At 42.6% G+C, this 27,125-nt stretch overlaps 1 long non-coding RNA gene across 11 annotated transcripts in view; it reads left to right on the forward strand.

The window, feature by feature from the left end:
- The first annotated feature begins 278 nt into the window (after positions 1-278).
- The window catches only part of LOC111260982 (uncharacterized), an 83,699-nt gene continuing 56,852 nt past the window's right edge, over positions 279-27,125 (forward strand). The window contains exons 1-2 of one of the 11 annotated variants that reach the window (XR_002680684.2): positions 293-1,256; positions 21,590-21,819. This is a non-coding gene — a long non-coding RNA (uncharacterized LOC111260982). Of the gene's footprint in view, positions 1,273-1,376; positions 1,495-21,589; positions 21,820-27,125 lie in introns of all 11 variants that reach the window. The other 10 variants (XR_002680685.2, XR_002680680.2, XR_015311295.1 and 7 more) reach the window with 10 other exon arrangements.

The raw sequence follows: 27,125 nt of genomic DNA on the forward strand, positions 1-27,125 counted from the left end.
ATGCACTTTGAATAATAATTTTGAGCCGTCGGGCCACAGAGTGATAAGGCAGCGACGAACGTGAAGTTGATGGTAATGATGGCGTCCTTGATGGTTTTGATAAAGGTGTAAAAGTAAGTCGTATCTAATCGAGCTTGGATGAGGCGGACAACGCAGCCGACTCACGTCTCACCGAACCCTTTCACACCGGTAAAGAAAAGATCAGCGATGAACTAACACCCTTTCCTCTTTAGCGAACGCACGTAAATGCTGCATAGGGTGCCTTTGAAGGGCAACAGCCCCTCACGTTGGTGTTTCTCGCTCGTTCTACCCGTCTAGCTAGCTAGCCAGCCTATCCCTATCTTCTGCGGTTGCGGTCGATGCCAGAAAAGACGAGGCAAAAAGGACTGTTGTAGCTGTAATAGTAGCAGCAAGCATAACAGAAGTGAGCCTTTGAAGATGTGGCGAGGTGAACAGTGTACAACAAGCGACAGTAACATCCTTCACAAAGACCGGTTGAGAAAGGGCCTTCAGTATAAGGAGGCAGAAGCAGGACGAAGATGGCAATGGTGGAAGAGGGGTTAGCGAAAGAAAAACGAAGGGCTCCTTGCCGATGCTTCCGACCAACGGCCTGGCTACACCGTTCTCCGTTGTTTGCTGTAGCTGCTGTCGTATCCGTTGCCGCAGCAAGGAATCTGTCCTGTCAGACAGTTACCGGTCAGAAGCTCCCTCCCCTCTCCTCGTGTCATGGTGTCGTGCCGGCAGTTCTCGTACTCTGGACAGCTCTATTCGAGCCTCTAGCGGCAACTCTACGAGCAGCGGCGGTGAAGAACGAACCTTTAGTTACTTAGGGACGCGTAAACGCACCCCCACCTTCAATGGCAGTGCTCAGCCTCTGGTGTCAGTATCATACACACATACGGTTGAAAGCAGAAGCAGCAAGCCCGCCCAGTAGTTTGCTTGAGAGGCGTTTCTTTTTCCTTCCTCTAATGATTCTTCTGCACCTATTCGGCCGCTATATCTGACATTTTCCTTTGTGTATATGCCCACGAACGTCAGTCACCGGTTCTATGGCTTGGGCTGACACGTAGCCTAAGACCGTAGAAACTGACGTTTCTGACCATTATGGCTCCAGAAGTGTATTTTTCTCTAAAAGCCCACGTATCACTATGGCTTGACCATGCGTATCTAAAAGGATTTTACCCTTCGCTTACGGTTAGCAGCGCTACGACTCGGAAGACGAAGGATTCACGAAGGAGACGATGCCGGAACTTTTGGTAAGCAAGTGTAGAGGTACGAATCGTGACAAGGGTTCACAATGATAATAGACTTCAAAAATTTACTTGGCTGTTTACTGCGCCGTAGTCGAAAAGGTTCGTTTGGTGTCCTTGTTGCAGCTGCTGTTGCTATTGGTTTTTGCATGAAGTCGATGAAGACGGTTCGGGTGCAAAGGGCGAAGTTCCGTAACACGAAAATGTAAATGACAAACAGATAAACAGGATTTATCCATAACAGGTAAATCAAGCATATAGGTGCCAAAAAACACGTTTTGTAAAGCTATCCCTACCAGCGAATATGACTGGCACGTTAAGTTGTTTACTTGGTATCGACGATTATCAAATTAATTGTCATCTGTTTGACATGCACTCATACGGGTCGATGATCGCACCATTCCGTGCAAGATGCTATTTAATGTCAAAATCGACTCACTGCGGTATGCTCCTGCAGTCGCGAATAAAAAAAGTCTTGTGGAATATTTATATTATGACTACGTGCGTTTTGGATTTCACCGACTTTTGTGGTAGAGATGGGTATCCAACGCCCTCCTTGAGTCGCTTCTTCAGATTCACCTAATCAGCATCTGAGGATATCGCCCTATGGCGTAGAGAAAATATACGTCCAGTCACGGATTTATCTAAACATCAGCTCTTACGTAATGCAGTTTATATGATGAGTCCAGTCGTTGGTAGTGTGTCATTGAGCGCATATAAGGGTGTACAGTCGGTCATCTTCGTTGCGACCGATCGCTATTAACAGCGATTAATTGAATTACTAAAGCATCATTAGTTTTACTAGAATGAAAATACTTTTCTATGTCTTAATCGCTCTTCCGATGCCGCGAATTGTAGAAACAAATTGTGAAACACTGACGCTAGAGACGAAATTCAAAGCTTTGGGGGGATAGGGTCGATTTAATGGTTGATCGACCTAAATTTCATTGAGCAGCTCCCAAATACTTGAATCATTCTCGATGCCATTGAAGAGCTACGAGCACCTGGTTTACTGAGGAGCCCGACATCTCGTTACATCGTCAGACATTTCTTATATACTCAAAGACCGAAGCCGGATAGTGTTTCCAGTCCTATGAAAACCTGTAGCGGGCCATCAAAAGCGCTGCACAATCTATGTTAATAAGGAAAGTTAATCACTGTTCAAAAAAAAAGTTAAGAAAACCAGTCTTTGATCCTATGCTAAGGCTGTAATTAAAAAATGTGCGCTTAATTAATTAGAAGTCAGCTGATGTTATTTCGGGAAACGATTTGTTAAGTAAGTAAATCGATGCCATTACCAGATTGAAATTAGCTTTCGCAGCCTAAGTGCATCGATATATTATGGATATATCTATGCGTTTATAGACCACGTATGTATGCTAAACTAAAGATTAAGACGTAATGCTATACGTACGTTTCGATCTTGGTTATGCAGAAGCTTATTCACTTTAACAGCTGAAGAAATTATGCAATCATCTCTGTATGTCAATGCAAGAATCTCGATATCGCACATGTAATTCTTATTCTATTATATTATTTAAGAGGTACCCATCTGACCTACCTCCTTCACTACAAAGATCAGCCACGGTTGGTTTCGGCCACTAAACCTCCTTCAACGGCATTTCCTGTTGGCCCTGATTAGGCCATCTTTATCGGCTCAAATTCTACACTATCGATCGTAATGAGACATAAAGCCGTTTGTTTTTCACGTTTTGGCGTATGTTAGACTCGTGGGCTGTTAAACGAAACGTTAGTCAGTATTGTTATGGTTGACAAACTGGCAATGCTACTCGTCCACCAGATGGCGCTTAACCGATAAATTATACACCCGTGTTTCAATGATACGCTATCTGTCAGAAGACTTTTTAGGTATTTTTATGCACGAACATATCACTCATGTTAATAGCGTATATTTCAAATAGTACTAGTTTGATGTTACTGCAAATTATGTTTGTTGTTGTGGCGTCATAATTAGTTTACCAGACATCATGACCATGAATAGCCGTGCGTTGCGCGCGTACAAAGAAGATTCAGTGATCCAATTCAGTAAATACCAGTTTTATTGTACGTTTCAAGTGTAGGAACTTCATGTATAAAACATCTAACAAGCAGTTAGAGAGAAACAAATTCGCGCAATTGTTGCTCTAACTGGACCCTAGGCTTTCTAGGTTCTACGTGAAGAATAAGTTCTTTTCCTTCATGCTGTAAGCGCATCGCTCAGACCAACCGTTAGCCCCTTAAAACTTGCTAAAAAGTGAAATGAAGATGGATAACGCAACGTATTTTTCGGACATATCACTTTTAATGTGACAGGCATAGAGCTCTGTGACAGAGGATTGCCCTCGAGTTGTTTTCATGCCATCATAAAGTACGCAACACTGACGAAAGGGAGCGCTACGTTCTCTGACGAGCCGCAACGATGAAACGGCACCATTCGTACCCTAAGTCCGTGTGATTGCCTACCAAATCGTAAGCTTTCAATTGAAGTTTGTATAGTGTTTTCTTCCTTATAGCCCTCAACAGCTTATCCCTTGCGGACCCAGGGAGCCACGTCAGACGGCTGCTAACATAGGACGGGTCAGGAGCCACTAAATTTACTGCACTCATATCTAACTCCCATTGTGATTGTTTCAATTGTCACCCGTAACTTAGTTAGGCTTTCAGCGTGTTTTTGTAATTGCCATTAATAACGTATACCTCAGGGATACAAAGTTACTCAACGATCAGCACTGCATCGCTGCAGCTTGACCTGGTTAAGTTACCGGCTTATTATTGTAAAGCGTTCATGAAACCGATTATCTGTCAGCTTATTTTCTGCAGTATCTAGTACTGGCTACCGTGACTCATTCATTCCGATACCGTACGCATATAAATTGCTTGAAGACTATTTAAGGTCTATTGTGTCAATGCTGCGTGCATTGGTTTCGGAAACATAGACAAAAGCTTGTAGTGAACAAACATTCGCATTTCTAATCAGACCATCATAGTACAAACATTAAAGAATGGGAAATCAATTAAGATTCTGAGAGTAATGATCTCCATGGATGACACTTTAGATATCATAAAACGAGCTACATGCTAGGTGCAGCTCGGTCTTGCTGGTAAGCCTATATTGAAAATGCAATACATCGATAAACTCACTATACCTACTTACTCAGTAAACTTAAGTATAGGCAGGCTAGAGAAAAGCCAGTTGGCTGCGGTTGTCGGCCGGAATTTATCTGTTTAATGTAGGCAATTTGAAATTGCAATATTGGAGCTGTTTACTCGGAGTAAGCAAGAGGCGTGTGTCCTACGAGCCTGCAAAATAAAAGTCTCACAAGTGATCAAACTAACTAATGCAAAGACTACAACAGTACTTTACTAAAGATTATAATAGTATAGATTGATTACACGCGGCTTTTGCCATCAACGGTACGGGCGCGTTTCCAATGCAGTAACTATGCTACGGCGTTTGCGCATAAAGAACGGCAATTCGGGCAATATACTGATGCATTTCGAATTTGATGGAAATTGCCTAAAACATGGAAAAACTCACCAAACACTTAATAGGAATCGAATCGAGCTATTCATAGAACAGGTAGACCTCCCTCTTCGTCCATTTACGTTTCCTGGGTAGCCGTTCATTGTAGGCATCCACGCACCCTATGCCATAAGCCATAGAAGAGACGTTTTAGCTGATTTTGAATAATATTTGAGTTGATGTAGTCGTATTTCGAAATGCCGTAGATCTTTGCTACCAAAAAGTCCGTTTTAGTTAGTGCGTTTTGGAAATATCTTCGAGTAACTCTATTTCTGTATGCGTTTCTGCTTTTGAACGTTTTTTCTTAGGTTAGGGATAGGTGCATGATCGATCCTAAAGCCATAATATACCCTGAGCGGCAACGTTGTGGTTGGTTTGCGCAACATATGTCGGGAATGCGTGTTGCGTGTGTCAACTGAAACCCACAAATTAAACTATTAAAGGGGTACTGAAGGTTAATAATGGGACAAGCATGTGGATAAGGTGTCTTAAGCCTAAGCATTTTGAGGCTTAGCTGATAGACGGCGATATAGATATATATAGAGAGAGAGATAAAGAGTACTGCTATATCCTGAAAATGTTTTGTGGTTATGCCATTCATTAACGTATTGATTGCTATCATAAAAGCTGCGTATCCGAATTTGATTTAACGTACGTGAATAATAGCTCTTATCAAAACAAAGATAGGCCATAAGAAATACACGCGTATCGGAAGCGTTCAGTCGACATAATTGTGCCACTGGGTTCGGAAAATATCCGAAAGCATCCGAACGGGTCAAACTCAAAACATCAAGAGTTTGAAGCTTTTTATCCACTGCTTGCTAAGTACCTTTTCAACTAGATAGATTATTTGAAAGAAAACTTCATTTGCTTCCTAATGTTGCAAGTCCGCATTTTAGTGCGCATTCACTATCTGACATTGCCTGATAGTGAATGCATTAAAATATCCAGTTTCGTTTGATCATCCCCCCTTGATCCCTCCATAATCGCTCGTGTCCAATATTCCAGCATCAGGGCACTCTCCGAATTAATTTTGCGATATACGCGCCCCGCCTTGTCTGGGTGTACGGTTACGACCGTGAATCAAAAGTGGCGCCGTGTTTAGAAGACGGGGTGGATAAGTATCAGTGTGAATGGACTAAAGTCAGAAAGTGGAAAGGCGCAACTGACCATAGCTTAGTTGTGCGTAGCGTCTCCGGCGCAATTCCGTTGACTTTCCTAGACTTCTGTTACTCACGCATCCCGGCGCCCATTTCGCATCTACTGGCTTTATAAAGTCTGCAGCTGAATGCGGTCTTCTAGCACCGCTGGGACTGATGGCTAGCAGGTCGTGTGCGTGGCAAACGGTAACGCGTAGAGAATAAATTTACCGGTCGATACCGCGCCCCGGTGTTTCCGGCGGGCTCTCATGCTTGAGTGCTTTACTCTAACAACGAATTCCAGACAGACGAAAAGCATAGATGTTCGTCCTGCTGTCAGTTAGCTAGCTTTCCCCTGGGTCCCATCCGGAACGTCGCGAATCCGCATGACTGCCAGACACCCTTCACTGCGATAGTGGCGCCCTCTAATAGCAGTTGCGTGTGCCTCGACAGATGCTGTAGAAACGGGCGCATTTCGAGCAGAGCATATCCCAGTACCGTAACCGGGTCGGCTTTTTTCGTCGACGTTAGGATCCGCTTTCGTTAGTCGGCAACTTTTGTCGGGTCAGTCGGGCGGACCGGTTGTTGAGAAGTGGTCTTATAATTAGTCTCAACCAGATGGGAACAGCCAGTGAAGCATTGAATTTGCGAGTACAGAGCTCCGGCTAGGGAAACAGTCCTAGATGGCTGATCGAGGAATGTTGGGAAAGACTTGCACGCGAGCCTGAGTCGGAGCGATACACTTCGCAGCATTCACTTCTGGTGGACTGGTGGAAGCGCTAGTGTCCGCCAGGCTAACCAAACAATACAAGTCAACGCGAATGACGTTCGAGTGAATGCGTCCTACGTGTTAGCGAGTATTAGTGCTGTTTTATTCGACGGTTCCACTTTTCGTATTCGAGTACTACTGTTCCCATGATGCGGTCTCTGATTTTATTTCAGTCGATGTTAACTATACGTGCTTATGCCACATCGTTTCCGTTTCACTTTTAATCACTCTGTGCAGTAAGTAGGCAAAACGAACGGTTGAACACCAAATTTCAGTCTGTGCTGGGGATAGTTTGGGTGTTTAAAGTATAAGTTTGTCGAAGTGACAGCGCCACTACTCGTCATTGGGGAAGTCACTTAGGAAGGAATGAGGCTCGAAGCGATGCAGGGAGTTAAAGTTAAGGTTTGTATTGCGCGTGTGTGCGTAAATCAAGTAAGAAGCTGTCTGATTCCTTAAGAGCAACGGCAGTTCCTGCTCAATTAGGTTGTACGCCAAAATATCTTCCTCGTTCGTCAGCAACGATCCTTCGTCCGTTAGTTTGTTGCTCCTTTATGGTTTCCGTCATCCCTTTGGCGAAGATTTTCAAGATGGTTATCGAGAGGTTGCTGCGGGTTGACACGACTCAGCACAACCGCATTAGTAAGATACCTCGGGAAGAAGCACATTAGACCAACAGTGTGACTAGTGTATCCAGGTGAACGGTATGCAGTGCAGATGAAAAGAACGGCTGCTTCGGCTCGGCAACAGTGCTGCCAGAACGCCAACAGCCTTTCTGAAGTTTGTTGCCGTTTAGTTAATCCGCTTGGTGGAGCTATAAGGGATGGGGATCTCGTGGTCGTAGCTAGCTAGATGAAATCGGAAACGACGGTTCGAAAGAGGAAAGCTACGCGGGAGAAAGCTCCAATGGATGTAAATCGGCCCCCGAAGGGCGAGTGTGTAGAAGCTTCGTCATCTTCACATACACACAGTCAGTGAAAACGAGCAACATTTAACCACTTGCAAACACATGCCCCACTTGCGAGCACGTAGAGGGACATCGCTTATCGTGCACATAGCGTACACACACACATACACATATATTTATAGAATTTGGGCAGTAAAGCAGAAGCTGCAGTGAGGCGAATCGGTACCTTGTTTTAATGCGCATATTAAATATAGCTGAAGTTTCAACGTATACCGTACAGCTTTAACGAGTACTGTATAGAAGACCTAACGCTATTTTACACTGTTTACCTCTTTAACAATTTGTTTAGTAAAAAAATGAACTAAATATTTATAACATCGTAGCGATTAGCTTTTCAGCTCAGCCATTTCTAATTAATTAAAGGAGCTACACTAAGAGGCAAGTTAGTAAAATAAGCGAGGGTATTGCTTCTTTTCAACTAGATTTTTAAGCTTACTCATAAGATGGCTATGGCATCATCCGTTTCGCACGCATCAAATATGGCTTACTTTTATTCTGAGTCGACTCCCGCTAAACCACCAGCCTAATCCCCGTATTGTGTCCTCCAGCAGGTTTCGTCAGTTTCAGACAAAAACCTCCCATTGACTAAAGTGGCCACCCACTTTAAGCTTCGACAAGGGGAACATAAAGACAAGGGTCTTGTCATAGATTGTAACTCCTGTGCCAGAGCGACAATTTTAACAACATTAGCGACGAAAGCGCTGGAAACGACAAATTAGTTATCTAGATAGATTTATTGAAATTCAAAATCGTAAGACTTCTAAATCGTCTGAACTTCGACGCACCAATTCGAGGCATTTCTATCCAAAGATCATGTAGTCAAAAAGAAGGGCTAATCTGAACAGATATCGTGTGCCTTGTTGGTGAATAGTGGAACTGATCTACGCTGCTATGCCGCACGCTTCGACTCTTTTTGCCTATGTCAGCAGGGAGACAAGGTTAAGTCATTTCTTTACCAAGACCCACACAGGAAACGGACGAACGTAAACGGGGTTCAAGAAAGGCATAGAGAGTGGGAGCGAACGAAGGAGATCGAAAGAACCAGACTTCATTTTTCTCACGACATTTTAGCTCCCCGCATGGATTTTTCCCTGTATCGCCCCTGCTTCTTCCCTTTTGCAGATCCAATTTCCATCGGTTACCTTCGTCGTCCCCCATCATTCTGTTCATCGTCATTTTGCCGCTACTACGGCGGTCACGAACACATTGCCGATCATTGCGAACACTTCTCTCACAATTTTTCATTTTCTTTATCTCATATACGGCTCCCTCCTCCTTGTACTTGTATACCTCACTTTTTCCAAAAGCTTGCCAAAATTTTGCTACTTGTCTGCCAGACTCCACTCTCTACCTTCCAAAGAATTCCATCGTGTTTCCGCGGTCTGCTTCTGTGTATTCTTGTTCTCCTGTGTAACTTGCTCAATACATTCATTCGCCGTGGTCACAGCGGCAGACAAACCGAAAGAGAAAGGAAAAGGATTGGCAAGGTGAGAAAGAAACCGACAGGCCTTCCTAGGGCCTGAGGTCGATAGGACATCCTAAATCAGCCTCCAAACCTATTCATCCATTTCGCTGCTGGCTTCAAGTAGCTTTTGCACAATGGTCACTCCCCTTAACCAGGCTATCTACCCACCGCGCTACACTAACTGCGCTTTCTACGCTCATTCCTATTCGTACATGTGCTTCTCAGCGTCGTTTTCCATTTCACCTTGCACCATCCTCTTGCCACTTGCCCCCATATGGCCTCATTGCTCGCATCCCTCGTAATAGCGTTTCCATTGGCAACTCAGACAGGCGCCAAATGGGTAAGAAACTGAAGCCGCTAGTTTCTTTATTCAGGCATGAAAGGCGACGCAGAAGCCTGTTTTGCACAGACAAACATGATCTATAGCTGATTCATATGGCGTGTATGAAAAGGATCAAAATAACCGACTTAGAAAATCTCCTATCGTAGTTGCAATGAAAAACTGTATTTGCACAGTGCATGGGTGTCCAGAGGCGTAGTTTTTAAGCTAACGACATGAGTTGTTTCGTGGGCAACACACGGAAAGGTACGAAACTTTTTGGTCTGTTATATGATTAAGCAAATCGTTTCTCACGAGTTCATATACAGTTTGCGCGTTTAGTGTGTTTCCTAACTATAGATGTTTCATTAAATTTGAGGGATCAATAATATATTCTACTTAGTCATGAATCTGTGTCCACACCTTGCCTTACTTAAGAAATTCATTAACAAGGCATTAACATTGCTCTTTAGCCGTAAAATTTACTTCATTTTACGCTGATTTCAGTGTTTATAAGCCTATTCCAGACGTAAAGAAAGAATTTATTTTCTCAAATTATGCGTATGGTATTTTTGTGTTCTAATTTTCGGTGCAAGGGCCTGGCTAAACGGTCGCCTCTGAACGGTATACGTGTCATGTTTGGTAATATACCCATGTGACTGATATCATACACAGTGAATACTCTGCTATATTTTTCGTTTTAGTATGTTCTTTGATTGATGTAACTTGCATTATTGTAGTACTTTATAGAATTGTCACTCTAAAGTTGATTTATATAGGCCTCGATGTACTTGTGAGATTTTTGCATCCATAATGTTTGGGTAGGTAGTTTGATATTTACCCTTGAAATGGATGTTATTTAATCGAACATCCATAAGCAAGTGTTTTATTTACCCTTATTTTTTCGTGTGTTCTCCGGGCGAATCTGCATCGCCCTAGTGTGACTTCAAACAACAATTTTTGCTCGCTTTTCATGAGTCTCCGCGCACAGCCATTTACTTCACGTCCAGTTTACCGTTTGGCCATTACGGATCTCATCAGATTCGCTCGCTGTCCTTGATTCATCCAATGGAACTATCGCCGCCAAGGTGGCTCGAGCTGACATTTCTTCAGCGAGATCCTACAATTCCTACTGCTAGATGACGGACAGGTAGGCGACTACAGGCTAGACAATATACCCTTGCATCGGGGTCCGCTTCGCAATTTTTTGCCAATCTGCCTTTCTCTGGACAGCAGGAGACTCTTTCGCCTCTCTAATTGAATAAAAGTCGATCGGCTAGTCTGACGCTAATTTTCATAATATATTCCGTGCGCATTTGGTCAGATCTCTTCGACCACTTTTAGTCACCGCCTGTCTAAGTATAGCACAGGTCTCAAGTCAAGGCATTATATACAAAAACAGAAACGGTTACAAACCGGAAACAATTTGTGATCGAACGCCATACACTTGGAAATTGCTTGTAGTTACGTAGAAGCGGTCTGTTCTGTTGAGGCAGGAACTTAACATGACTAAATCCAATAAGTATCCTAATTATAATAAAATGTCAAGTTCAGCTGATTGCAAGATAATTCGATTATGCCTTTTTAGTTTTTCTTGTTTCTCACTATTTGTTTATCGCGATTCTCCGTTCCGGAACGGAACCATGATGTGTTAGTAAAACGTGCTTGGAGCAAAATTGGAACCATAGGTGTTTCGGCTATACAATAAGAGCTAACATTCGGCCTAGCCTTTGTAAGACGTTGTTCTTTATCTAGTCCGATTAAGCCTCAGATAACAGCTGTTACATACTCGCCCGGTAAACGTTTTGAATAATCTGTTTGTTTTAATATTGTATCACATATATTTAGTTGAGCTCGTTTTGTCTGAAAGCCAATTGGTTATTTATGGAAGAAGATGATTCCAACTTCTCAGGGATTCACTGCAAGAAGGACTCAGTTATCAGGTTTATAGTTGCAAATCTTACTATACGTGCAGCTGTTTAGATGACGTAATTTGTGAAAGTTCAGAATCTACTTTTTCGTTTAGAAAGTTAAAAAGAAAGAGAAGATATCAACTAATTGAAAATAAGGGAGAACAGGGAAAAAAACATGACGTAATATATTTATATATTTACAACAGCATTGAGTCTAGGCCTTATGTTTCTTTGAGTCGATGATTGATTGAGGTCGTACAGTCGCACTTCTGCTAAATTTCCAGATTTTTTCGAACTGCAGTAGAGTAAAGCGATGTCGCTACAGGCTGCCGTTAATTTTTAAAATATAGACTCGACAGAACCGACCGTAACAACTGCCGCAATGATTAAATAATTCTTTTTTACAAGTTTTTACAAGTATACACGCTTGTTTAGACAAAAATGGAACGCCTTACGATAGTTAAGTTTTGCCCATTCCCACTTGGCCGTGCGAACCCCTCATTAGCCAATCTTGACGATAATAATGGGGCTAATACATGGCCTAACCTTAATTCAATTGCCCGCCATTGCGGAGTCTTACACCCTTATAGAACCAGCAATAAATAAAGGCAGGTAACCACAGCTAGGCAAAGTAAACCCTTAATCAATAGCCTTCTATGATTCGCTTCTATGAGAGAATAAACGACTTTTATATTGAAGGAAGCTGACTAGACGTTCGCAAATGCGAATTATAGCATGCCAGGTTACGGTATGACCTATTGCACCTATAATACACTTAAAGTAAAAGGTCGGCGTTAGTCAAAACAGCAAATTATAGTTAAGTTTGTCATGCACTGATAAATATTGAAGTTTTGTTATTTGATCAAAAAAAAAGCTTGCTAAAAACGATAGTAATACGGTAACAAGTTTTGTAATCTATCTGTGATGGTTTTGCTCAGGGTCCAGCTGGATTCACCTAGTCAAATTGTCTGTTTGTTCCGCAAACAGCAACTGTGGTATACACCCATTGTTACTGCAAGATCATATAATCATCGTCACTCCCGACACTACTTACATTTCGGAGATTCGTATTGTGTAATTTTTCGAGTAAAGCCTTTCCTTGAGTCTGGACGATAGAATCTTGTGGCGGATGTCGTTCTGATAACTATACCAGTCCCTAAACGCAATACTGTCCTAATGGTAATAACAGTAAATATTTGGAGAATAAGTAACACATTTAGGGGTAGTTTTACGGGACGGCACGTTGAAGGCAAAAAGAACCATATACCTGACTGACTGGGCAGCTGGCCTTTAAAAGCAGGAAAAGAAATCCGCAACGCGGAAGGCAAAAAAGGGAAAAAATGAACGACTGGACGGAAAGGACGTTGGACTTGAGAAGGTTGTCTTAAATTAGGTTAAACTGGGTCTGAAAACTGCGAATGAATTCTGGGTGGAAGTCAGCATTTAGGGCGCACATTTGCGGCGGCGACCCACAGGAGGACGTGGCGTCGCGTAGCAGCAACGGCGCTTCGGCTATAGCCTGTTCTACGGTCCATCGACATGGACAGATACACACATAGACATACAAATGATAAACTATTTACGCTGCTGCCTGGGATGAGGCCTTGGTTTGCCTTCCCTGACAGTTCCCGTTTGATACCATGACTTTTTTTCTGCGACTACCACGGTCGTTATCGCTGGTGCTCCTATCACGGCAGCAGGAGCGATGGGCCCATTGAGCAGCCGACTAGCAAAATGGGTGCAGCTGGCAATAGGCATCTTGCAAAGAACGGGAATACATTAGCAACTTGGCTCAGAGGCTCAGTCGGGGATTGGGGAAGATCGGCAATGCGGCCAGGGACGCCCGAACGGCAACTGCCGTTTCTACTTTCATTCAGCCTGCTTCTGGAAAAACAAACTAAAAGGCAGAATGAAACAACTCTTCTTCTGCACAGTGCCCCGCCAACAGACAGCTACGGTGAGGTAAAGCGGTCGACAAAAACTCACCTTTTTGAGACCCTGGAAACCGCATCCACGCCCGCCGCTCAGCGTCTTCAGCTATCTGTGTGTGTCTATATTGCAGTGTACGATGTATGGTCCGGACGGTTCCCATGAGTGCCTGTCCCGTAAAGGTTGGCTGCGTCTTTGTGGGTGTATATCGCCCATCTGTTCGCCACCGATGCGGGAAATGCATTTTAAGAGGAGCAGAAACCGAGAACGTTCGATGGTGAGCAAGATTTCCAGCGTGACTTCGAAGACAGCAGCTGTCCTTCAGTCATAATCAAAGGGATGCCCTTTTCGATCCGCTCATTGAGGTGCATTCCGCTACAAATCGTCGGAGCCTTCTTGTCATTTCTCTTGCCCGTAGTCGTCTCCGTTCTTGTAGGCGCAGAGATACGCAGACAAATGCGTACCCTCTGAGATTCGATGCGCATCTGATATCAATCTATCGTCGCAAATTCCTTTCAATTTTAGAAAAAGAAGATTTTTCGCAAAAGGATCACAAAAATAAGTTCGCGCCATTTCCACCGGTCCGTTGGAAAAGGGCGTTCATGAACTTCCATTGAATTAAAATGAAACTATTGCGTTGAGGAAGGATTTTTTGACATTTCAAGTTGTGCAAAAACGAAAGCGACATGAGTAACTTCAGATATTAGCTCTCCACTAGCATTCTATTAATTTTAAAAGCAAGATTTTTTAGAATAGCTGTTAGACTGCTAGATTAATGAAAATGTATCTGTTGGTTAGATTTAGCCCATTGTGAATACCTCCACTGGTGGGATTTGTTTAAGTGATTACGATCCGGGTATAACGGCAGGCTGATAGTTTACTTATAAACGCAACAGAGCTGTTACAAGCATATCTTGACTACACATATAGATGTAAGGGAAGTGACATTGGAAGCTTACTAGAGCCCATAAAGTAGTGTGAAAGGAAGAACCAAGATAATAGAACAGTCTTCGTTCATGACCCTAAACTGATAGAATTGCCTACTCCAGATGACTCTAGCCATGAAAATTAAAGTGATAAAACAACAAAATTCTCATATAAATTCGTCTTCGATGCAGCCTTTAGATAACTATGATTACCTGTGATCGTCCAAGACCACGCTGTATGCTCACTAACTGGCAACCATCTAATTCTTCTTGCTAATTCGAACAAAGAGACTATTATCCTTTTCTCCCAGGAAAAGCTTATTACAAGGCGCAAGCACACTTAAGATAGCTGCAGGTTTCAAGCTGCAACAAGCAATCAACCGTACTTATTTTGCTTAGATCTTTGGATATCTTGGTAAGCTTCCTACGTAATCATTGAATCAAGCATTGGTCGCAGACTCCAAGACTTTTCAATTCTGTATTTGCTTGTAAATGCTTTGGAATTTGAGCTGAAGAAGCTGACAGAGTATTATATAGTGTTCATCGTCCTCGATAGGTAAAATAAGAAATGAAATGCTTAGATCTATTATACCCATTGTTTTTTAGTATTTGTACTGATTCTAGCCTAACTGACAGAGGTTTTTCCCGAAAACTGTCCTTTCTGGTGCTATATTATACACCTCATGCACCAATAAAGCTAGGTCAAAGTACACAGGATTTTTTGTGAGAGCTACGTTTTCTGCCTGTAGAGAAGGTGCATTGACTTGCATAATTCATGTACTAATTAAAGCGTTATTTTATTGATGTATTTCCGGAATTGAAAGCATGACCAGAAGATGTTTTTTTTTTCGATATTCCGCTGTCTGACAAGGAAGATTACAGAGTCAACCCGTAGAAGGGTTATTTTCATGAGGCGAGGTTAGCTAGAAGTGGTTCGAAAACCTGTGAGTGCAATGGTACCGATCACCTACTCTTGGCCTGGAACGTTTTATCTTCTGACAACGCCTCCGCTTGCAGAGCTGGAAAACAGATCGTATACAAAGTGTTTTCCTGAGGAGCCGTCGTGTGCCGACGCAGTTATTCTACCGGCTCTCTCCAAGACCTTCGCTGCTTGCAGCAGAAATTTGTTCCTTTGTGCTAGCGTTATTTTCTTCGTCTTGCGTTGCATTTGGACCAACCTATGCGAATATGCCGATTCCTACTATCTCCTATTTTAATCTTTAAAGAAAATTAGCTCTTGTCGTCTACATCATTATCCGCTCTTGTGAACTCTCTATTGGAAAGAAACGTGAGTCACCACTTCGCATTAGCGATAATAAACGTCCTTGACCCTCAAATACGATCATCTAATGGCTTATACCCGTTAGTGTGCTGCAACATTGTGCACTGGAGCTGTTTGTATTGCTCTTAGAAGAAAACCGCCCTCCGAAGAGACCACGTATAGGTATGTTTATGGGTAAACCTAGTCGTTTTTGATACTACCCTTACGACTTGACGTACTGTACTCCTATGTTAATCATTACCGACAGTTCACTTAGTTTAAAAATATATCAAACATGAACGATTGCGGCCATTATAAACATGTTTTAATCTAGATAATTCACTCTGGATTTTTTTAATGCATATGCAATGTAACGTACTAAGCTTGGACACCGGTATATCGTCATGTCCAATCAACGTCCTAGCCTTTCATAACTGTGTAGCAGCTATGAAGCTCGCGCCCGACCAAACTAGTGGAGGTGGTCGAGCCATAAGATGTTGAGTCTGGTTAACTTTTCGAGAACCAAGCCGAACACACAAAGGCCATCGTTCAGATTGTCGCAAGAGGTGGGCCGGTTGGGGAACAGATCGCTTTAAAAGGTTAGATCGTTGGGGGTTAGATCGCCGCAAAGGGTAGATCGGTTGCGGGTCAGATCGCCGCAAAAGGCAGGCCACTTGCAAGGCACCCGTTAGTTCGGATAGCGGCGACAGGTCATGGTCCACTTGATTGCCGGCGCTGAAGTTTGGAATGAAAGGAAGGGCTGGACCGCGAAAGATGAATGCCAAGAAAAGAGGATTTGGCCGATACGGGGAGCATATGTGCACCTTAAGAATAACAAGCGGCCATATATCGTACGAAATCATTAGATCTAAGCCGTAAAGACTTCATGAAAGGAAGGCGCTGGGACGTATTACAACGATGGACGGAGGTGTAAAGGCACCAACGTGGTTGGAGGACTGTGGCGACGGTACGCGGTCGTTAGGGAGGTGGCCAACCGGGAGGCGTTGTATGAAGCACGACTATTCAGGCAGAAAGTTGCAAAGCGTTCAGCTGCATGCGGAATACGCGAATGCTGCCTGGACGGAGCATGGCTGGCAGCAATGGCCGAGTGTTACGGCCATAAATGTCAGCAATAAATGGCTGCTAGTGCAGACGCGCCGGATATTTATGTCAGTCTCTGATCGAGAGTGTAGTCTTTCATATATATATATATATATGTATATATGAAAGACTAAATTTTAAATAAATATATATATATATATATATATATATATTGGCAAATGAGTCTAACATAAGAAAAAAGTTAGAAGCTCGTCACAGCAAACTACAATGCGTCGTTTTCGGAACATATGCGAAGATTAGTTATTATTTAATGTTCTTGCCCTGGACGAAGGATTACAAAGCTTATCAACTTTTTTGCCCGAAATCGTCGGTCTACGTTATCGGCAGTTTTTATGCCCCTGTAAAAAAAAAAATCTGTAAGAATCCGAAAAAGATTTTTATGTAGCAAACCGAAGGACCATCAATAGGGTTAAGATTTACAAAGCTGAGAGATTCATCGAAAAGCCATTCTTGACACTTTTGGATTTTTCCAACAGAAATTTTTTTCGAGAAAAGAAAGAAACAGATTTTTTTTTGAGCTAATTGAAAATTCTTGCGGATTTTCTCATTTTTTTTTTTAGCAATGTTGAACCTTTGCATTTTGGGAGTCTTTAGACTGCTGTTAGCCCAAAATTCAGTTACGGTAAAATTTTTTTCGTGAGTAGGGTATTTAGGTAACAATCCTCAGGTTATCCAATATTGTTTAATGCACGGTTATTATGAATTATTTACGCATTAAAGAATGAACTCTTTTGAAAACGACTAGAAAGTGATTTAGTTCCCAAATTGAAAGTGTAAAAACGGCAAAAAACCGGTAAAACCAACAGGATTTCGTTGAAATACTTCTTCTCGTTTACATATATATATATATATATAGCCTTAGAAACAACACAAAAGAAAAATTCGTATTTAGACCTTGTCCGCTGTACATATACGTGCGTGTGCATGAATGCGTATAATAAATAACATATAAAATTAGTGTATATATATATATAGATATGTATAAGATCACTCAGATAATGAACAATAGAAATAATAATCTTGCTCTAACAATGAATAGAATGAAGCCCACAGATACAACTGAGATAGTACACAATGATTCTATTTTTCAAACACATTTAAAGGCTCACTCGGTAAAGACAACGCACAATAAGTAGCTGGCAAATTTTTTTATGTTAAAAACTGTCTAACTTAACTAAGGCAGCGAACCTGTGCCCAATGTTCGATATCTGTTGCATGATTTCATGGATTATTCTTCCTGTGGCGGTTTATCACGTCAGCGTTTGCAGTGTCTGCCGCTTCTACCGCGCTCAGTTTTTAGGTTTCTGAAGATCGACGACCCGTCCGTTGGAACACAACGATTCTGTAGAGCTCTTGTCATTATTCCGTTCGCGGTATTAACAGATCTCAACTTCCACAAAGGTGTTTTTGTTACCCAGTTCCGTTTTTATTTATACTTCCGCTTTCAGTTTGAGACACTTTGTACCTCGAGTGGTAAAGCGTAATTCGTGAAGATAAGACCCACTTGTGTCTCGAAGCTTACGAAAATCGGACGAGGTTAAGAGTGGGCGATGACAGGGTTTAGAGCTATCGTCTACAGTGACGCTAAGTCATCGTACGGTTCCGTTTAAAAGAATCGGATATAATACTTTGCAACGATTCCGGTCCTGAGATTTAAAGATATCTAGGCGTAGTTTAGCCTTAGGTTGTACAAGCGCTATGACGAGCTAAATCTTCTTGTATTATTTCTTGTGTGAAATCAGTTTCCTTCTGCCCATTCCCTTTTTCCTGTTTGATCCTATCTGAGGAGTTCATTTCATCGTTATTATACAAGTTTATAGTATATAGTAGTTATAGTAATAGTCAGATAAATATATGGGTGTTCCTATGAAACTGTGCTTCGAGTTAAAAGCAAAAGCCTGAAAAAATTAAAACGAGGCCGACTATTGCAAGGTATTGTAAACGAACGACTCCACTGATTGAGTGAGCGAGCAAGCGGTGTCAATAACGATCAATCCTCACGTAGCCTAAACATTGACTAATCCCTGTAATGAACAATAATGAAGCCAACATGTTTACACTTACTGCTTAATCAAAGTAAACATCTAAGTAAGTGTTACGCATCACACACTTGCATAGAGTAACCATTCTTTGTAGCTTCAGGTATGCTAAGTGAGCTGGGACGCATACTATTGGCTTCATGCAGAATATCTTCATTGTTCATTCATATTCGATCTTATAGCCAGCCCAATGCGAATATGTGGCGTCTAATGAAGGTAGCGTTTATTACAATACTTATCTAACAGCCAGATAAAAAAATGAATTGGGTAAAAGCTGTTAGAGGATGAGCAGAAAAAGGCAAGGCTAGTCACCACTTACCGTGATCAGTTTGGCATGAACGTTAACTCACACTACTGCCAAGATGAATGCGGCAGTCACCAACTCTGAGAACATAGCAATCACACCGCCATCGTTATCAAAGTATCAACTGTTGCAACTTGTCAAAGCTATTATATCGATAACAGTTGTTTGTTTGCTGACAAAGGCCAGCTAATCAGCGAGCTGTTGAATTTACCACAGGAAGTTCATTGATGTCTTCGTGGACCGGAAAACGGCGCACACGAAGGCCTTCGTTCGTTATCGGCTTTGTTGAGTAACGAACATAGTTCAGACTGTGTGACAGAATGACGAGCGTCGTATATGGGCTACGCTGTGCACGGAGCGTAGGCTGGATAGAACGCAGCTTGCCTTTCTCCGTGTATGTTTCAATGTAACCGTTCTGTAATTAATTTACCATTGTTCTCGTGTTTTGCGCCTTTCGGTAGGGGTTTGTTTGTCTGTCTATCTATCTCCGTATCGTGCGGCAACTATCATCAATCCGCTGGCCCATTTGATTATTCGCGGCCCACCTCAAGGCCGTCATCGTACCCACTTTTGGCTGCCTGTCACAACAAGCCTTGGATAGTGCATGCTAGCAAGTGGGCACCTCACGCCTTCTTGGCGACAAGAGCAAATGAACAAGTAAAGAAACGCCAGCATCAGCAGTGGCAGCGAAAACAGAATAAGCACCATACGTCCTCCTCCTCCTCCTGGTGCAGCCCTCTGCTGCCATTGGTACTGAAAAACCTATTGAAAGTTAATGTAGATTATTTCACCGTAGAGCCTTCGCACACGAGCCATTACTACCGTATCTATCTACCGGATCTAACGAAAGCACGCTCTGATAGTGTTTATCGAGTGCATAACGTTTCCAAGCACGTTCGGAACCATGGCAACACAGGTGCTGCTAGATAAAAATGATATTCTTTATGTTTGTCTTAGAAAGCAGTGTAAAGAACGTTATAGAGGTACGATCATGTAGTATGATTTCCCGTATATTGAAGACATGTAACCTGTGTTATTCACGCAGGGTAAATATATTTAACATTACGTGCAGTTTGGCTAAGAATGGGAGAAACAGGGTTCGTATTATGTTCTCTGCTCGCTTAATGCATACTATAAAAACGGCAAACTCCCACTATACAACACGTCTATACGCTATGCACGCAGGCACATACATGCACGTATAGGGAGGTACTCGTGTGACGGCATTAGTATAATAAAGGATGGATAGCTATCATCTCTGCTAGGTCTTTATAAAAAGCTGGATCGAATAAAATTTCTTGTCTCTAAACCTTGTGACCTGTGTAAGAAACGTCCTGTCCGCATTACTTTGGCCTGACTAGCCATTTTATCTTCTAAAGATTAATTGAAGCATAATAATATTGTGGTACAACTCAAAGTTCATATTAGCTCGTATGATGTAGAATGAATTAAATAGGACAAAACATTTTCTACAATACTGACGTCTGAATAGTGCAAAGTGGATCAAAAAGCTGACATACATTATTCTGCTTATAGAGCAATCATTTCGAGACTTAGGCACCAGAAATGTTCTCAGTGCGTAGCTTTACCTGACGTTTAACGCCGTTGCCATTCTGGATCTTTAGTAACGTAACTCGTCCACTAGCAAATTGCCTTCGACACAAAGACTTCCCTTAATGATGTTTTGTTACATTAGCGCCATTGCTTAACTATGCAATCCATCGGTTTCGACAAGTCTTCCGAGGCATATGCAGAAAGTAGGGGGCAGCCTATACAATGTGTAGATTCTATGTTTGACCATTCACGAATATGTATATTAGTACGTACCGTTAAGACGTTATAAATCCTAACTAGCCAAATTAGATACTTATACGTTTCAGCAATAAGTTTTCCTTTCTAAATGATTTAAGCCGCTTCTGGGTTTGCGTATACTTGTGTCAGAAGACGTATATATAAAGCTTTTTTGTGCCAAAAAAGCTTTATATATAATGGGAACAAAACCTAGGTTACTTCCAAAGACTGTGACGATCGTCTGCACCTATTGCTGCTTCACGAATTTCACCGAAGATAGTCGATTAACTAGAGCATCGCATCGATTATAAATAAACGAGACTCGGTTGGCTTTTTTTAAAATTCGAACATTCATAAAAAGAAAGGACGTAAAGCTTTGACAATAGAACGGAAACGCTGTGGCGTCAATGACGAACCACTGTGCCAATGACTGCAGTGCTGAATGTGCAATTGTAGAGTGACTGACATCATTATAATTAATGACGTCTCTGCGCAGCACATGGAGTGACCAAGTTAGACCCTCACTTTGGGACAGCTGTGGAATGGGGAAATACGCTGGTTGCCATTTCCGTGGCAACTTTTATCCTTGCTCATTACACAGGGCTATGACGCGCAAGAATGACGAGAAGCGTGAAACGACGACGTGTTAGCGATTCCTGTTCCAAAGTCGCGCGTTTCCGGTAAACAGTCGCGCCTCTCGACCCTCTGTGGCCTTTCTTGTGTAAGCGTAAGTGATACGAACCAATTCAGTAGTGTACAAGTTGTTCTCGGCTCAAAAAACACGCGTACGCCCTTAAGGCGCAGAAGCGTCGGGGGCTGACCAGATGAGTCTGGGCGCTAGCGTTGTGAATGAGTCAAAAATCTTTGCTTTCCAGATTAGATTGTACCCCGGCGCTCGACGCTTCGAGCTCGCAATAACGAGAATTGGTGGAGACTTTTTACGAAAGACGGTACAGAAGAGATGTCACTAATTATGTGATGAAGACTTTGAAGGAGTTTAAAAATGGCGTCGGTGGTTTTCGTGGTTTCTATATGGCGCGTTCAGATGACCCGATGTGCCGGATGAGCTACTTCTGTTAAATATTCCTACAAGCTGTTTTTTTCTGTAAGTATATCATCGCTCTAGACCGTAATAAACATTCTACCAGAGTATTTATTGTGTTTTAACAAAGAACTATCGCAATCTCCCATGTTTTATCCCTCGCTGATCATAACCTAACTATATGCAACGAAGAACAATAACATTTGAGCTACAAATCGAGGATGACACGCAGACATATGATCGTAATGTGTAGTTAAACGCTGACGGTAGAGATTTCTATGGCTATCTGTCATTGCGCAAAGAGCGACATTAAAGGGGTAGTCATTGTGGATTACATATATTCGACGCTATTTTTCGTTCGTTTGATGTTTAGCTTGGCAAACATCGTGCTACAGCTAAACAAACAGCTAAAAATGAATATTAACATATTCGTGGCAGGGCGCTGTATATGCGTGGTGAAATATTACTCGTTATCGAACCACACACGAACTAGTCCCGAGAAAAAACGTTTTTCGTCAGCTAGATTTTCGCTGGAAAAATAACGAATGAATATCTGTGATTGGCTTTAGACAACGAGGTCTAAGAGGATGATATGATTGACACTAAACTGCTGGCCACGTCCGTTTTACTTAGCACTACTGGCCCGATTCAGCCAATTTAGCAACCGAACGGCCTCATTGATCGAAGTAGCGGAAGAAGTACATAGCTATACGAGCTGGACTATTGAAGTTGCTGATTGGAGAACGATGCGGGGGCCTCACGTCGAACGTGAAGAAGCGATGGAAGGGACTTCCTTTTTGTACCTTTGTCTTTTCCATTTGACGCGGCCCTGTACGAGTATCTGGCCTGCAACTCAATGGAGAAAAAGGCTGTTTTTTTTTCGACCGCCCCTCCAGCGTCAGTTCTTCTGCGCGCCAATGCGGGATTGGCGACATTTGTGTTGCGGCAGCAGCAGCAACTACATCAGCAGATACGAGGAAGGCTGCCGGCAGTCGGTGGCTGTGGACGGCGGCTGTGATAGTCCTTCCTGGCTGCGGGGAGAAAGGAATGAATGAATGAATGAAGGTATGGGACAGCCTTTCTTTGGGCGGGGGGACGACGACGACGACCCTTAAAGCTGTTTGGTCAGGGGCAATGATGGGTGAGCGATCCTTTTGCTTCGACATTGTGCCAGTTTGCTCGTCGGTTTGATTCCCCGATTCATTCGATTCGCCTAGCCCAGTCTCGCGTCTGCTGGTCTCTTCTTCCAACCGATCTCGATTTCAAGCCCGAATAGTTTTCGAGAATCTAATGGCACCTCGTAGGTGGAAGAATGAGTCACAAAAGCAGACAAGAGGGGTCTTGAACGAGAACAGAAAGAGATCGGTGACGCTGATGCCGGCTGCTACGGCCAAGGATAACTGTGACGGAAAAAAGGAAAAGAAAGGTTAGGAGAAAGTACCTTTTTACCGACCATCGTCGATGCAGTAGCCGCAGTCGACATCAGCGTCGCTGTCCCCTTTGTAGCCGTGAGTGGCAAGAATGTCCCAGCGTTTCGTCTGCGCCGCCTCGAGATTTCCTTGAACTCGTTCAAGTTCCATTTACCTTTTTCTATGCCAGATCGTACAAGGAGCCAATGGGACCGGCAAAAGAGGACAACGGACGAGAAACAAGAACGAAAAGGTAAAACGGGTTCGGGACAGCCCGGTCAAAGTTGCTAGACCAGGACGTTTGTAGGAAGCCCAAAGCCTGCGCTGCACCATAGTTAGCTGAAGGTCTGCTTATGCTTGCTCTCCCTTAGTGCCGTCCCCCATTTAGCTAGTCTTTTTCTCCAACACATATTCATCAGCGCTGCCGTGCCAAATCCTATAACATTCAATGTGTTCGAAAGGGCGCATGCGCAGAGAAATTCAGTCGAAGAGTGAAAAGAAAAGTTGGCAAAAAAACGATATGGAGACGCTGGCACGATTCTATATATCCGACGCCTGATGCTAAACCTAGTATTTATAATAAAATAATTAACAACAACGGCAAAAACCTTGTTGAAATCATGTCTGTCATTGTGTTGAATTCGTGCATGACATACAGCAACCCGTGCATATTTTTTTCAGTATAAAAAAGTTAATCGATGTTTTCTTCATTCGGTAGTATAACACGAGGTATTCGGTTCATTCATAAAGCAAAAAATAATGTTCGGTAAACGAAATATATTGAAATGGGATGAAGCTTCATCTAAAGTATTTTGTACTGCGACCACAGTAATTAATAATCCAGAAACGCGGTTAAGATTAAGTTTCTATTCGGTTACCTGCAAGGAGTACCCCCGTTTTAGTTGAAGGTAAAAGGCGGTAGGCGATATAGCGTAAGCAGAAAGTAACGTCCATAACGTTCTGCGAGTCGCAGAAAAAGGATACGTCATAATGACCTGCAAGACGATCAAATCATGCATGAAAAAAATGCTAAAATGAAATCCAATGTCTAGCGGTACTGACGCGCTGAACTAATTAGTGTTTTACTCGTCTAACGACTGTCTAACCAAGATACCCTTCGACTGATCGGTCCACTGATAGACCTATATCAAATATATCTTTTAGGACTAGACTAATACAACTCTTTGAGTACTAACCAGTGTCAAAAGGATTTTGACAGTATGCGTATTTGGTACATTCGAAGGAGCCTTGTCATTTAACTGACGACCTTAAAAACCTTGTATGGATCAATTTCAGTGAAAAATGACCTCTGTAATTTATGAAATGCATTGAATTAAATAGAACGTAAATTTATCTTTAGCTTATTCATGATTGTATTGATAGGATCACAGGATCGTGTTCTAAAATAGAATTTATTGCAAAGATTTAGAATGGCATTGATGATGATAAAGCTAAACTTGTTTTTTGTGAATAGGTGTTATGTAAACTTCAATCAAGTTTCTAAACTTGGTGCAAACAACGCTTAAAGGCAATCCCGGGAGTAAAACTCGAAAAATTCACTTTTTTAATTTTAGTTTTCTCTTTCACTTAATTTAATTTTTCTGTCCGTTGCTATGACACATACCTTTCGATGGTTATCGACAGCAGTAATCTGTCCTCCATCATGCATTGCTGACGCCACACCATAATAAAACCAGATATAAGCCCATTAACAAACTGAGAGATTTTATTTACATGTTTGAGCGGTCCAAAGGCATACTCAAAGGCATTATTTTTTTAGGGAAAAGTATTACAAATCAATATGGACCAATATGCGCATGAGTCCATTTACTAATGCGTCACATATAAATGTTATTAAAGCATTCAGACAGCTGTAATACACTTACCAAGCTACGACTGCTAATCAAAACTTAATAACAAACAAATGGTATTGATGCTGAAGGATTTGAGCTCAAATAAAAATCACTAAGTACTAATCTTGAACAGTGCTCTCGTTAATGGAAATACTAATTTTAACAATTGTTTCAAGGAAGTGCAATAAAGCTCGAAGATAAATGAGGATTCGTCATCCGTCTGGACAGATGTTCAATGATATACAATTGATGTTATCTAGGATATGAAGCTAAATTCTAAGCTGCGGTCACTCGCAGTTGTTTTAAAGAAAAAAATGAAGTGGGAACAAATTGGCGAGTGGCTTTCGCCATACCACAGATACTCTGTCTGGCAGATGGATGATTCCGAATGAAAATGGAAGGAAAATTAACCAAGATTCCTAACAGGTATATATATGTATATATATACAAACACACGCAAGTCAAACAGACACAACAATCAAGCATTGAAAGAACTTATGGAGACAGCGAAGAGCTCAGACACCACTACGCACTCTCGCGCGCACAAACTTTCGTCTCCTCTTTCGCGTTCGACGTTATTGTCTGCCCCCCACCAGCCTACCCTGTCTATTTCTTTTCCCTATCTAGCATTTACTGTCTGCTTTACTTCTCGAGACCACTTCACATGTCCGAGAGGTTCATCTGCTGAGAGTTCATCTCTGCTTTCGTTAAAGTAAGTAAGCAGCAGGTTGAGCGACCTGGTTACCTGTTCGCCTGGGACAGGAATAGACGATGACATAAAGAGACAGTTCTTCGAGAGCCGGTTATAGCTGATAGCTACTGCTGCAACTTATGAAATAAAAAAGCGTTGGTAGCAGTGGTGGTGGTCGGTCGGTGGGCCAATCTCGGTACGGCCTCGCAAGTTAAGAGTCGGCCTGCTAAGTCTTTTCCTTAGCAAGGATAACAACATCAGGAGACCGCCGCAGCAAACTGGTGGCCTAGCAGACTGGATGCTTGGCAAGCATCGGTCCACCTCCCGCAAGTCGCCTCGGGCAAGCGACGAGAAGCACTCATAAGCCAAGCCACCGGTAAAGGTTGATACTGTCGTTGAGTACAGCAACCACAGTCGCAACAAAAGATAGCGAAACGGACGGACGGGCGACACTCGAAAGCACAAAGACGAGCGGCCGTAAGAGGAGAGCGTAAACAGCAATAATACCAGAAGATACTATCTAGCAATCTGTGTAGGTAGGGAGGCACCAAGCTGCACGTTGCCAGCATAATCCTCCAACTGCACAGAGTAAAGGCCGGTGTAGTTAATGTAAAAAGGCGCTCATTCGCAATCGATTATCACTGTCGTCTCCTAGGTCTTCAGTACTTGGTGATTGGAACGATGGAGAAATAGGGAACGGTTGTTGGGAATTGTTTTCGTTTACAGTTATTAGGACGACATCCAAGAGCGCCAGGTCTGAACAACTCTGCTAGTAACGTAGCTATTCAATCGACGGACACAGCATAGGTAAGGTTAGGTGACATAGCTGTAACCTCTGCATTTCGGTGACTTTGTCTACGCTTGATAGTACATAGCTAGCTACGCTAGATTTGGGTTAGAGTGGTTCAAACACATAAAGGAAGTATACTCAACCTTCTAGCTTGTAGCTAAATATAAACACTCTGGGAGACCCGGAAAAAAGAGATATCCACATCGTTTCGTTGTCCTTTTTCCTACGTCCTAGCGTCTGTTTCTTGCAACAAAACCCAAAAGCCCCAAAGGACTTGCTTTAGAGACTCAACTCAGTTTCCGACATCATTAGCACTGCTGGGTGTCGCCAGGGTTATGACTTTAGGTTCGAACAAAACCGGGGTGAATGACGCTATCGCTGTGACGGCTACTGATGTCCGAAGCTACTTATATGAGAGTGAAAATGGGAAGGTGGTCAAGGAGAGCACGATAGTATCGCTAACCGACCGAACATTAAACGCGCTAGTCCAGCCAGTTATGACAGATCAAGCCGTATACTATTTCTTTGCCAGCTGCTTACACGATGACTCTTCTACAATTTCTTCCTATTTCTCCAGATCCTGGTTTTTTCTATGGGAACGTATTTCCCGAAGCTGATGGACTGTC

Source organism: Varroa jacobsoni, unplaced genomic scaffold (assembly GCF_002532875.2).
Source record: "Varroa jacobsoni isolate VJ856 unplaced genomic scaffold, vjacob_1.0 scaffold_500, whole genome shotgun sequence".
In the NCBI taxonomy this organism is placed as follows: domain Eukaryota; kingdom Metazoa; phylum Arthropoda; class Arachnida; order Mesostigmata; family Varroidae; genus Varroa; species Varroa jacobsoni.